This window comes from Primulina eburnea, chromosome 9 (assembly GCF_022965805.1).
Source record: "Primulina eburnea isolate SZY01 chromosome 9, ASM2296580v1, whole genome shotgun sequence".
Taxonomy (NCBI): domain Eukaryota; kingdom Viridiplantae; phylum Streptophyta; class Magnoliopsida; order Lamiales; family Gesneriaceae; genus Primulina; species Primulina eburnea.
Window position 1 is genome coordinate 23224203 of NC_133109.1, and position 13574 is coordinate 23237776.

The window sequence follows — 13574 nt, forward strand, 5'->3', positions numbered from 1 at the left end:
CCGGTTACGATGGCTCAACTGGATATCACTCAAGAACCAAACCTAACAATAACTACAATTGCCGACCAGTTTAAAAGAGGTATAGATTGAATGCCAGTAACCAAAGGCCCAAACAACATATCTTGCATTCACCACCAGATTATTTATCCAATCATGGTTACCCTGGAACACATCACAAAAAATCCGCAAGGATAATTCAAGTGTGGATTCCTAAGGGTCTAATTAATTCAGGACCCAAATAAAAAGGGTACCAATTTATTATCTCAAAATTTCAGGAACTAAAGAAGAAAAACTTGGAAAAATCAACATGGTTTTTAGACAGCGGATGCTCAAGACATATGACAGGAAACAAAAATCTCTTGTCATAAGTTGTGAATTTCAAGGGGCCAACAATCACTTTCAGTGACAACGCTAAAGGTAAAGCCATGGGTAAGGGTACGATTATTCATGACAAAATTATCATTAAAGATGTTCTCTTGGTAGAAAATTTATGTTATAACTTGATCAGTGTAAGTCAACTGTGTGACAATGGGTATACGGTTGAATTTCATAAAGAAAAATGAATGGTTAAAACTAATGCAGGCACCATTGTGCTGACTGGTTATCGAAGTCAAAATACCTATAGAGTAGAATGGAATGACGAATGTTTAAATGCATTTACTTGCTTCATTGCTCTAAATGGTAATAAAAATTGGCTATGGCATAAAAGGCTCGATCATCTAAATTTCAAATCCATTGCTACTATTATTAAGCTTAAGATGGTATCTGGACTGCCTAATGTTGACTTTGCCAAAGATAAAGTATGCAATGCTTGTCAGCTAGGAAAACAAGTTCGATCAAATTTCAAAATCAAGGGAAGAAACTCTTCAGCAAGATGTTTGGAACTCCTTCATATGGACCTGTTTGGACCTATTCCGGTGATGAGCTTAGGGGGAAAGAAATACACTCTTGTAGTTATTGACGACTTCTCCAGATTCACATTGGTATTATTCCTAAGCTCCAAAGATCAAACTGCCGATCAACTAATTAAGCTGCTCAAGAGGCTTCAAAATGAGAAAAGGGAAGAAATTGACAGAATCAGGAGTGACAGAGGAACTGAATTTCTGAACAAATACCTGTCATCTTACCTTGAAGATCATGGCATTAAACACGAGTTATCAGCTGCAAGATCGCCACAACAAAATGGAGTAGCAGAAAGAAGGAACCGCACACTGAAGGAAGCGGCTAGAACCATGCTGGCTGAATCAGGCATCTCACAACGATTTTGGGCTGAAGCCATCAACACAGCTTGTTACACTCAGAATCGGTCTATGATTAATAAAAATCATGAAAAGACTCCATATGAAGTATGGACCGACAAATTGCCAGAAGTGGGGTACTTTCGCATATTTGGTTGTAAGTGTTTTATTCATATAAATGGCAAAATGCATCTCACTGCATTTGATGTAAAGGCTGAAAATGGCATCTTTCTGGGATGCTCAGCAGTAAGAAAAGCATACAGAGTTTATAATCAAAAAAATCTCTCTGTCGAAGAATCCATACATGTTGTGTTCGATGAATCATCTATATGTCATGACAATAGCAACAGTAGCATGCATGATTTGATAAATAATTTTGAACCTGCTAACCTTGAAGCTAGCAATGATGATGACATAAACCTAAGAAGAACAGGTGAAACCATCTCCAAAGAAAATCCAACCGGTCAAGAACAAAATCAGCAGACAAATGAACCAGAAAACAATTATCAACCGCAGAACATACAAATGGAAGAAGAGGCACCAGAATAAGAAAATGACATCAATCAACCAACCGAGCCAAATCCATATGGACCTTGTCTCCGGTGGAACAAGGATCATCCACTCAAGCTGGTTATTGGTAACCCTACTGCTCCTCTTAGAACTAGAAATCAGATGATAAATGAATTTATGTAGGCTACTTTCGTTTCTCAAATAGAACCCAAGAAAATTGATGATGCTCTGTTAGACACAAAATGGATAGAGGCTATGCAAGAAGAACTTAATCAGTTTGAAAGAAACAGAGTATGGCTCTTAGTATCTCGACCTAATAATGCTCACATAATTGGAACTAGATGGGTTTACAGAAACAAAATGAATGAAAGTGATTTAATCATCAGAAATAAAAGCTCGTCTAGTGGCTCAGGGATATAGACAGGAGGAAGGAATAAACTTTGATGAATCTTTTTCCCCTGATTTCAGATTATAAGCCATTAGAATATTTCTAGCTTTTGCAGCATTTAAGGACTTCAAAGTATATCAAATGGATGTTAAATCTGCCTTTCTAAATGGTTTATTAAATGAGGAAGTTTATGTAGAACAACCACCCGGTTTCGTTAATCATGCCTTTCCTGATCACGTTTACAAACTGGATAAAGCTCTATATAGACTCAAGCAAGCTCCGAGAGCATGGTATGACACACTAACCAAATTTCTGCTCGAGCATGGATTCTCTATTGGTACAATTGATAAAACTCTATTTAAATTCTCCAGAAATGATCATTCACTTTTTTTTCAATTTATGTGGACGATATTATTTTTAGATCAACTAATCCTAAGTTATGTGAAAGATTTTCTAAGATGATGCAGGAACAATTTGAAATGAGTATGATGGGCGAATTAAACTATTTTCTAGGGCTGCAAGTCAAGCAGTCTGAAATGGTATCTTCATTAATCAAGCCAAATATACACGAGATATGATAAAGAAATTTGGCATGGAAAATTGCTCTCAAGCACTCCAATGAGTTCATCAATCAAATTGGATAAAGATGAAGGGGGAATTTCGGTGGATGAAAAAATGTACAGAGGACTAATTGGGTCCTTACTATGCTTAACCGCAAGTCGACCTGATATTATGTTTGCCGTATGTTTATGTGCACGGTTTCAAGCTAAACCCATGCAATCTCATTTTACTGCCTCTAAACGCATACTCAAATATTTGAAAGGAAATGCCAATGTGGGTCTTTGGTATCCCAAAGATTGAAGTTTTAATTTTGTAGGTTACTCAGATGCAGATTATGCTGGATGCAAAATCGATCGAAAAAGCACAAGTGGTTCATGCCAATTCTTGGGTGAAAGACTTATTTCATGGGCCAGCAAGAAACAAACGTCAATCACTACATCAACCGCTGAAGCAGAATACTTAGCAGCCGGAAGTTGTTGTGCTCAGATGCTATGGATACAACAACAGTTAAAAGACTATGGAATCCAAGCTGCTGAATCTCCCATATTCTGCGACAACACAAGCGCTATAGCCATAACATACAACCCTGTCATGCACTCTCGGACAAAGCATATCGATATCAGACACCATTTCATCCGAGAACATGTCATGAAGAAAGAAATACGGCTTGAATATGTTCATACTGATCAACAAACAGCCGATATTTTCAGAAAACCACTACCCGAGGCTAAATTCTCTTATTTTCGTAATATGCTTTGTTTGATTGACTTATCATGATATGATTGTTTCTTGTGTATGCTCAGTTTAATTTTACAGGAAATCAAAGAAAAAGGCAAGAAACAGTCAGTAATATAAAATAAAATTATCCTATTATACGAGACGGGGGCAGTACATCATTAGAGGCGGGGGCAGTACATCAACAGAGACGGAGGCGTACACTCTTAATCTCCCTATCGACGTACAACCTCCAGAATGCAAACTAGCTGCTCAGCCCTCCGATGGAAATACGTGAAAACTCCTCTGAGATGGCTATCCTTCTCAAAGCACACCTCTCCTTGAACAGCATGAGAAGATAAACGCCATCATCAGAAAAGACGCCAACATTATCAGCCACGCGAAGACGTCGCCGATATCTTCCCAGTGCCGCCATCTCTCTGGAGGAAGCAGCTAGTCTGCCCTCAAGGATGAACTAGAGTTTTTGGACTTTTGTCCACATGGCCAGCGTTTTCTTCATCACTCGATCCTCAATAGCTCTTTTACGAGAAGCCACCACAGCATTCATGAATTCTTCGGCTGAGTCCGGGCTGTTATCTCTCTCCATCTCTCTTATTTGATTTTATTTCTAACATCGTTGCTTGTATTTATAGATAAAAATCAAGCGCCAAAAGTCTATGTCATCATGACTGCGGTGGGAAATGTGAAGCGTTCTACAATAAGCAACCGACGATTCATTGTCATTCATGCACGTATTTAGGGGGAACAATGGTTAAGAGTAATTATTATCTTCTTTAACCAGTCCCTACCTAATCACATCAATGATCCGGTTCAAATTCTCTGGACATAATACATCCACGTCATTTTCGTAAAAAGCACTCAAACTCTTCGACTGCTTTTGTGTGAAGTGACGTTTTTCTCCTTCAAATTTGAAAATACTCATTTTACCGCCGTCCAAATTTTCAAATATTTTAGAAAAACCCTCCACTAACAGTCCTCCACATGGACTAACTAGTGCATTCTTGAACCGGACATACATACCTTCATTCACATCATTGTTCTCACTGTGTTATCTCATCTAAGCTCACTCTGTAGGAACAAGCAAACAAAATTCTTTGCAAATTCAAAATAAATGGCTGCCTCCATTGCACAGAATACAGTAGCCATCAACTTCCCATCCATCTTTACGATGCCCAACAAGTCTATGAAGGCTATGTTCCGTTCACTGTAAGAATTTGGGCTTCGAACATTTTTGGGCTGCAGCTACAACTACTCCGATACATTACTGAAAGAATTCTTTGATTCTTCTCACATGAAGGACGGAGAAATTCTTTGTTCGGTTCAAAACAAAAAGTTCATCTTCACCCAGAAGGTGTTTGCTGAATTGTTTAGCTTACCAACGGATGGCATCACTGACTTCTCTACACTGTCAGATGGTAATACTGATATTTGGCGAAAAAACTTCTCACTCATTGATTCTCCTATCTCTTACCCAACATGCCATATGCGAGATTTAAAGATCGAATTTCGATTGTTTGCTGATATTGTGGCAAAAGGAATTATTGCCAAAGCTGGTGCATATGATAAAATTACTACGGATAAATTCCTTGTTATGGCCACCATCTCCTCAAATCTAGGGATCAACTGGTCTGATATTCTTTTCAAAATAATGGTAGCCATGATTAAGAAATACAATCAATCTCACGGCTTTGCGGTTCAAATATGCCACATGTTGATCAAAGCAGGAGTCCAACCGGTTGACATGATTGAGGTTGGAAAAACCAAACTGTTTTCTTGGGTATCGGTTGACAAATTCTTTCAGAAAAACAAACCGACAGCTGAAGAATACGTCCTGTCAAAACAGAAACAGGTGTTGAGTTTGTGAAACAAAAGAAACAGAGTGTCTCTACTCCCAAAGAAGCCAAAAGAAAACTGACTTTACAAACAAGCTTTGATGATGTGTCCAAAGATGATGTTCCAGTTGCTCAGGTTTTCAAGAAAAGGAGAACCGCACAACCAACAAAGATTAAGCTGGTCAAGCATATTTCTGCACCGCTCATTCCTGCCCCTATCCCTGCAGTATCTGTCACCATGTTGAAAGGAATTCAAATTACAGAAACAGATATCCAATCCTCCTATTCAGGAGTTCCTATTATTCTCTCCTCCGATAAGGGCAAACAGGTGATGCTTGATAATCCACCACAAAACAATGCAGTCCATACGGCCATCATCCTCACAAGTCAGCGTGTCAATGAGGCTGTTTAGACAAAAATAAAGATGTTTGATAAATGGGTTCAATATCGCACTGCTGTCACTTTTGATTCGCTCCTCCAAACCGGGAATATACAGGCAGTTGCCAAGCTTGAACGGTCCATTTTGGAATGGGCCGAAACGACAGACATTCATACCGCTCTTCAAAGACGCGACTTTCTGGAGATTCAAATGAAAGAAAGCACTCTTCGAATCATTATACAGTTGAAAAGGAAAAATTTTGATTCTACCTGTCCTACAGCCAAGGATGATTCTGCAGTCATATCTCAACTTGAAATGGACGCTTTGTCCCTGGCTATGTCAGTCGCTCACATGCGACATGAGCTCAATCTTCCAGCTATTGCTGAAAAGAGTAAATTTGACTCTATGATGGATATTACTGACGATATCAGCTCAGACCTAGTTCAACTCATTGCCACTCAAAAGGCCTCTTCATCTATTCCTAGCACTAGTTCTAAACCCTCTGTACTAGAACCTACCACAACAGCTCAGAAGGATCTAGATTTTATTCAGGATACTCCACGATCACAACAACTACAAGCCTCCTCCACTGGTCAAGACCATTCATCCGATGCGAATGCTAAAGCCTTCTCACCTGAAGCTCTTCTTGAAACCGATTAACCAACTCATGAAGCGACAGCTCACCCACCCTCTGAAAAACTCATGATGAAGGACCCTCCAAGTGCTGAACAACAATGCTGTCAGGATGTTTCGGCTCTCCTAGTTGTTTCTCCACCACTTTCTGACAATGGCGCATATGCTTCACAGCCTCCTGATGATTAAAACAAAGCTCCAACTCTTTCAGTTGTTGAGGCAGAGCAGTTTCTTTCTGATTTTGATGCGGCTAAACCATTTCAAGAGCCATTTATCTCTTCACAAGATCCTATTACGGATGATACCCCGAACGTATTACAAGAGCAGCTCACATCTTCTCCAAAGGAAGTGCAGGAAGCTGTGATACTCATCTCATCAATGCCTTCCTTACCCAATAATAAAATCGCAAAACTAGAGGAACCAAAGGTCATCGGTTCAAACTCTTTTGTCTCGAATGAGGACATTGATCAATTTATTGAGAGTATCACGGCGGAACCTCATGAGACTGAATCTACTCAATTTGCTGACAAAGCAACTTCCTCTAAATTAATTGCCTTCAAGGCCAACCTACTTGCGAACAAGCAGCATCTGAGGAGGAAGAATTTGTCGAAGAAAACTTTAAACAAGAACTTCTGAACCGCCTTGCAAATATGGATCAGTCTATCCTTGCTCTAAATCGCAAACAGTTTGATCTGAAAGAGGACTTCCACTCTATCAAACGTACCATGTCTAAAGACTTTGATGCCATGACCACAAGAACTTCCCACCAACAGGATCATCATCATACGGTTCATATCAATATGTGCCTTGGTCTTTCGGCACAGATCACTCGTATTGAACAACGAATGGACGCCCTAGGTGCTCAACTTACAGAAATTACGGAATTCCTTGTTCATGGTGATGTCAAAAAGGGGGAAAGAGAGCAGGAAAAGAAAATTCAAGAAGAATTAGAAGTCCTGAAGAAAAAGGAAGTAAAGGATAAAGCTAGGGAACAGAGTTCAGGACTTAAGAAATAGTAATATAATACAAATTCTGGTTCCTTGGTTCTTACTAATACAATTTCTGGTTCCTTGGTTCTTCACTCTGATAAACAAACTTACGGCTCAGTTTTGTCATCACAAAAAAGGGGAAATTGTTAAGAAATGAAACTAGTATTTCAAGAATTTTGGTTTATGACAAATCAAAATCAACCGCGGCTGGAATCCTAATAATCTCAACCGGCAAAAACCTACAGGTTTCTCAACCGCTGATTTTCAACCGTTGATTCTTCAGATTACGGAAAAAGTGAACCGGTTCATTTAAGAGAATCACTTATTGCTAAAAGACATTCTCTGACCGATTGAATGCATTCAAAACTCCTTGAAGTCAACGATTACACATCAATTCCAAGAATGATATGCATTTAACTCTTTATCCCAGAAAGGAAGCTCAGAGATAGACTTCGTATTCTGATGCTAAAAGAACAGTTGCCTTAAGAGGAAATCCTCAAGGAAAGAGCTTCATATTTATGATGAGCAAAAGGAGGATTAAATGCGAACATTTATTTCTCATAAAGATGAAAGCGACTCATCTGATTCAGAAGCTCAGGTTTACGTTAACTGTCCTTTACGACCGTTAAGTCATTCGGCTATATCAACAGAGAGGGATGGAAGCTAAACAAGACAAGCTATACAACTCATACAGACATCCAAAAGATTATTGAGCTTGCCTTCAAAAAAATCTTAGAGCGCAATCATAGTCAATATTCATCTTCGCTCTCTCTGCACGCAGTTCAACAGAAACATACTTGATCATCCAAGGATATTTTCGTGCTACTCAAACAAACTACGGTTTCATATCAGTAACCCGGTGGTTATTTGATTAAAATTTTTGGTGTCTAGAGAACTAAGGGTTCTTAATATCCAGAAGTGTAAAGTGATCATTAAGAGTTCCAATACAGGCAGTGTGATAAGTCCTGGTTGGATCGGGCTGTTACAAACATTTTGTAAAATCAAAGTCTTTTAGTGGAATCCTTCCTAACAAAGGAAGAAGGGGTGAAGTAGGAGTATTCAATCTCCGAACATCCATAAAATCCGTTGTCATCTATTTCTTGCATGCTTAAACATTTCTCAGTCACTTATTGTTGTTAAGGGTGTCACTAATTTTATTGTTCATTGAAAACTCTGAACTGTTTTCCGCACAACCAGTAGTTCAAGTTTTCAACCGTTTGAGAAAATATTTTTCAACCGCCTAAAAACAGTTGATAGCAAAAATTCAAAAACAATAAAGTTTGAAAGAGTTCATTCACCCCCCTCTAAACTCTTTCCCGATCCTAACAACCACCATGTCAAACTTGGCAAAGCTCGAATTCATTGCTCCTGATATTACGGGAAAAATTATATGTCATGGACTCTCGATGTAGAAATGCATCTTGAGTCATTGGGTCTAAATGAGACCATAAAAGAAAATGACATATAGACATCACAAGAAAAGGCAAAAGCCATGATATTTTACGTCGACATCTCGACGAGGGATTGAAATGTGAATATTTAATTGAAAAAGAAATCATGGCTTTGTGGAAGGGATTAAAAGAAAGATTCGAACATATAAGGGAATTTATACTTCCGACCGCCCGGGATGAATGGAATACATTGAGATTCCAAGATTTTTAAAAAGTCAGTGATTACAACTCGGCGATGTATAGAATAATCTCGCAATTAAAATTATGTGGGCATGAGATTACTGAATTGGAAATGCTTGAAAAAACATTTTCCATGTCTCACGCATCGAATATAACTCTACAACAACAATATAGAGTGCGTGCATTTTCGAGATATTCTGAACTTATCGCCTGTCTTCTTGTGGCGGAAAAGAACAACGAGCTGCTAATGAGAAATCATCAGGCACGACCCACTGGTTCAACGACATTTCCTGAAGTAAATGTCGTAAAAAAATATGAATTTAAATCTGGAAACCAAAATCAAAGTTATAGACAAGATTTTGGTCGAGAACGAAATAGAGGTCGTGGACGTCGACGTGGAAGTGGAAGTGGTCGTGGTCGTGGAAACGGCCGTGGTTTTGAAAATAATCGAGATAGTTATTTTTATAGCTCATCTCAAAAGAGCGTCCCAAACCATCCACCGAAAAGGCATCATGAGAATATGAGTGTTAATGAGAATCACTCAAAAAGATTTGAAAGTTCTTGTTTCAGATGCGGTACTTCAGGACATTGGTCCCGTATTTGTCGAGCCCCTGAGCACCTTTGTAAACTATATAAAAAATCAATAAAGGGAAAGAAAAGGAGACCAACTTCACTGAACAAAGTGAACCTTTGAGTGATTCAACTCATTTTGATACTGGAGATTTTCTGATTGATTTCTCAGACAATGATCAATTTGCTGGTGGAATAAATATGTAAAATATTTTATGTACCCGTATGATAATGTTTTATCGTGTGCTATATTTTTTACATATGTATTGTATTGTATTGTATTTTATTTTTATAAATGTATTGTCAGTAATTTTATTTCATTGCATATTTTTTGAAGTTCAAACATGGAAAATGCTATTAACAAAGCTGAAGTTTGCATACCCGATAGTGGTACAATGCACACTATCCTTCGAGATAAAAGATATTTCTTGGAACTAAAACCAACAAAAACAATGGTGGATAAAATATCAGGTCCTGTAGACTTGATTAAAGGATGTGGTAAAACACAATTTTTGTTACCTAATGGTACAATTTTTTTTTATCAATGATGCTTTATATTCACCACAATTGAAAAAAAATTTGTTGAGTTTTAATGATATATATTCCCATGAGTATGATACTCAAACAATGATTGAAGGGAATGAAAACTTTATGTGTCTTACCACATATAAATCAGGAAAGAAATATGTGATTGAAAAACTACCAATGCTCCCTACTGGATTGCATTATACACATAAGTCCCATTGAATCAAACATGATAGTTGATAATTCTTCAATATTAACCAATTGGCATGATCGATTAGGACATCCTGGTTCAACAATGATGCGAAGAATTATAGAAAATACATATGGTCATCCGCTGAAAGACCAGAAGATCTTTCAGAATAATAAGTTTCAATGTAAAGCATGTTCTCTTGAAAAACTTATTATAAGACCATCACCAGTCAAAATCCAAACTGAATCACCAACTGTTTCTTGAAAGTATTCAGGGTGATATTTGTGGACCAATCCATCCACCATGTGGACCATTCAGATACTTTATGGTATTGATTGATGCCTCCAGAAGATGGTCACATGCATGTTTATTGTCAACTCGAAATGTTGCATTTGCAAGATTACTTGCTCAGATAATAAAATTGAGGAATCAATTTTCCGATTATACAATCAAGAAAATTAGACTTGATAATGCTGGTGAATTCACTTCACAAACTTTCAATGATTATTGTATGTCTATGGGAATTACTGTCGAGCATCTTGTTGCTCATGTGCATACACAGAATGGATTGGCTGAATCATTGATTAAATGTCTGCAACTGATTGCTAGACAAATGATTATGAAAACAAATCTACCCATTTCTATATGGGGACATGCAATTTTACATGTTGCTTCATTAATTCGCATCAGAAAAAGTGCATATCATAAATACTCTCCATTGCATCTTGCTTTGGTAAGGAACCAGACATTTCTCATTTGAGAATTTTTGGATGTATGGTGTATGTGCCTATTGCACCACCTCAACGAAAGAAAATGAGACCTCAAAGAAAGATTGGAATTTATATCGGTTATGATAGTTCATCAATCATTCGATATCTTGAACCTCAGACAGGCGACGTGTTCACAACACGTTTTGCTGATTGTCATTTTAATGAGAAAATCTTCCCAATGTTAGGGGGAGAAAAGAAACATATCGAAAAGAAAATTACATGGTATGTATCATCATTGTTACATCTGGATCCAAGAACAAAACAATGTGAAAAAGATGTACATCAAATTGTGTACTTGCAAAGAATAGCAAATCAAATACCAGATGCATTTTCAGACACAAAAAGGGTAACTAAATCATATATACATGCTGCAAATGCCCCTGCTCGAATTGAAATTCCGAAGAAACAAATTGAAGATACTCATGATGTCATTAAACATCTGAAGCGTGGAAGGCCAGTCGGTTCCAAGGATAAAAATCCTCGAAAAAGAAAATTCATAGAGAAACATGATGATCACAAAATAGAGAATGATATTCCTGAAGAAACACACGATAATCACAAAATAGAAAATGATGTTCCTGAAGAAACACATTATGATGATGAAAATGTTCTGTCAGAACCACAAACTGACGAGAATTGTGAAATCTCTATCAATTATATTAATACTGGAAAAATATGGACCAAAAAGATATAGAAGAAATTGATGATATATTTTCTTATAATGTGTCAATGGACATCATAAATGATAATGAAGATCATGAACCGAAATCTTTTGGTGAATGTAAAAATTGGCAGGATTGGATAAAATGGAAAGATGACATCCAGGTTGAATTAGATTCGCTAAATAAACGTAATGTTTTTGGACCTATAGTCCTTACACCTGAAGGTGTAAAACCTGTTGGATACAAATGGGTTTTTATTCGAAAGTGAAATTAGAAAAATGAAATTGTAAGATATAAAGCTCGACTTGTTGCACAAGGTTTTTCTCAAATGCTTGGAATTGATTATGAAGAAACGTATTCTCCCGTGATAGATGCAATTACATTTCGGTATTTTATTAGCTTGGCGGTATCTGAAAATTTAGAAATGCGTCTTATGGATGTTGTTACAGCTACTTATATGGATCACTTGATAGTAATATATATATATATGAAAGTCCCTGAAGGATTAAGATGCCTGAAGCACAAAGTTCAAAACCCAGAGAATGTTATTCTGTGAAATTACAAAGATCATTATATGGGTTAAAGAAATCCGGCCGAATGTGGTATAATCGGCTAAGTGATCACTTAATGAAAAAGGGAGATGTAAATAACTCAATATGCCCTTGTGTTTTCATTAAAAAAACAACATTCAGATGTGTAATTATCACTGTATATGTTGACGATTTAAACATCATTGGAACGAATAAGGAAATTCCAGAAGTTGTTTCATACTTGAAAGAAGAATTTGAAATGAAGGATCTTGGAAAAACCAAGTATTGTCTGGGTTTACAAATTGAAAAAAAACAATGTGGAATGTTTGTTCACCAGACAAATTATACAGAAAAGATCCTTAAACGTTTTAATATAGATAAATCAAATCCTTTAAGTACTCCAATGGTTGTTAGATCATTAAACATAGAAAAGGATCCATTCCGTCCATGTGAAGATGATGAAGATATTCTTGGTCCAGAATTACCATATCTAAGTGTTATCGGTGTCCTTATGTACCTTACAAATTGTACAAGGCCTGATATATCTTTTGCCATAAATTTGTTGGAAAGATTTAGCACATATCCAACAAAGAGACACTGGAACGAAATTAAACATATATTCTGTTATCTACGAGGAACGACAAACTTGGGACTTTTGTATTCAAAAGATGCTAATCCAAGTATAATTGGTTATGCCATTGCTGGATACTTATATGATCCACACAAGACACGTTCTCAAACTGGATATGTATTTACTCGTGGAGGCACTGCAATTTTTTGGCGTTCACAGAAACAAACACTAGTAACAACTTCATCAAATCATGCCGAGATTATTGCACTACATGAAGCAAGCCGTGAATGTGTGTGGTTAAAATCAATGACCTAGTGAGAATATCCAAATCTCATGCGGATTATCATTTGACGAGAATAATGTGATACTATATGAAGATAATGCTGCATGTGTTGCTCAAATGAAAGAAGGATACATAAAAAACGACAAAACTAAACATATTCTTCCTAAGTTCTTCGCATTCACCAAGGAGCTTGAGAAGAATAAATGTATTGATGTTCGTCACATTCAATCAAGTGAAAACTCATCAGATCTCTTCACAAAGGCACTTCCTACGACAATATTTAGAAAGCACATATATAATATTGGGATGCGCAATCTACGAAATTTGTGAAGAATTGTTCGTGTCAACATGAGGGGGGAGTTTACGTGACTGCACTCTTTTTCCCTTACTATGGTTTTTATCCCAATGGGTTTTTCCTAGTGAGGTTTTTAACGAGGCAGTATAAAAACACGTAATGAAGACAATCATTATGATCATCATCACAAGGAGGAGTGTTGAAAATTAATATTTAAAATGTGTGTATTGAATATTTGAATGTTGAAAATAAGAGTTGTAAATTTTGAAAATTAGTGTGTGA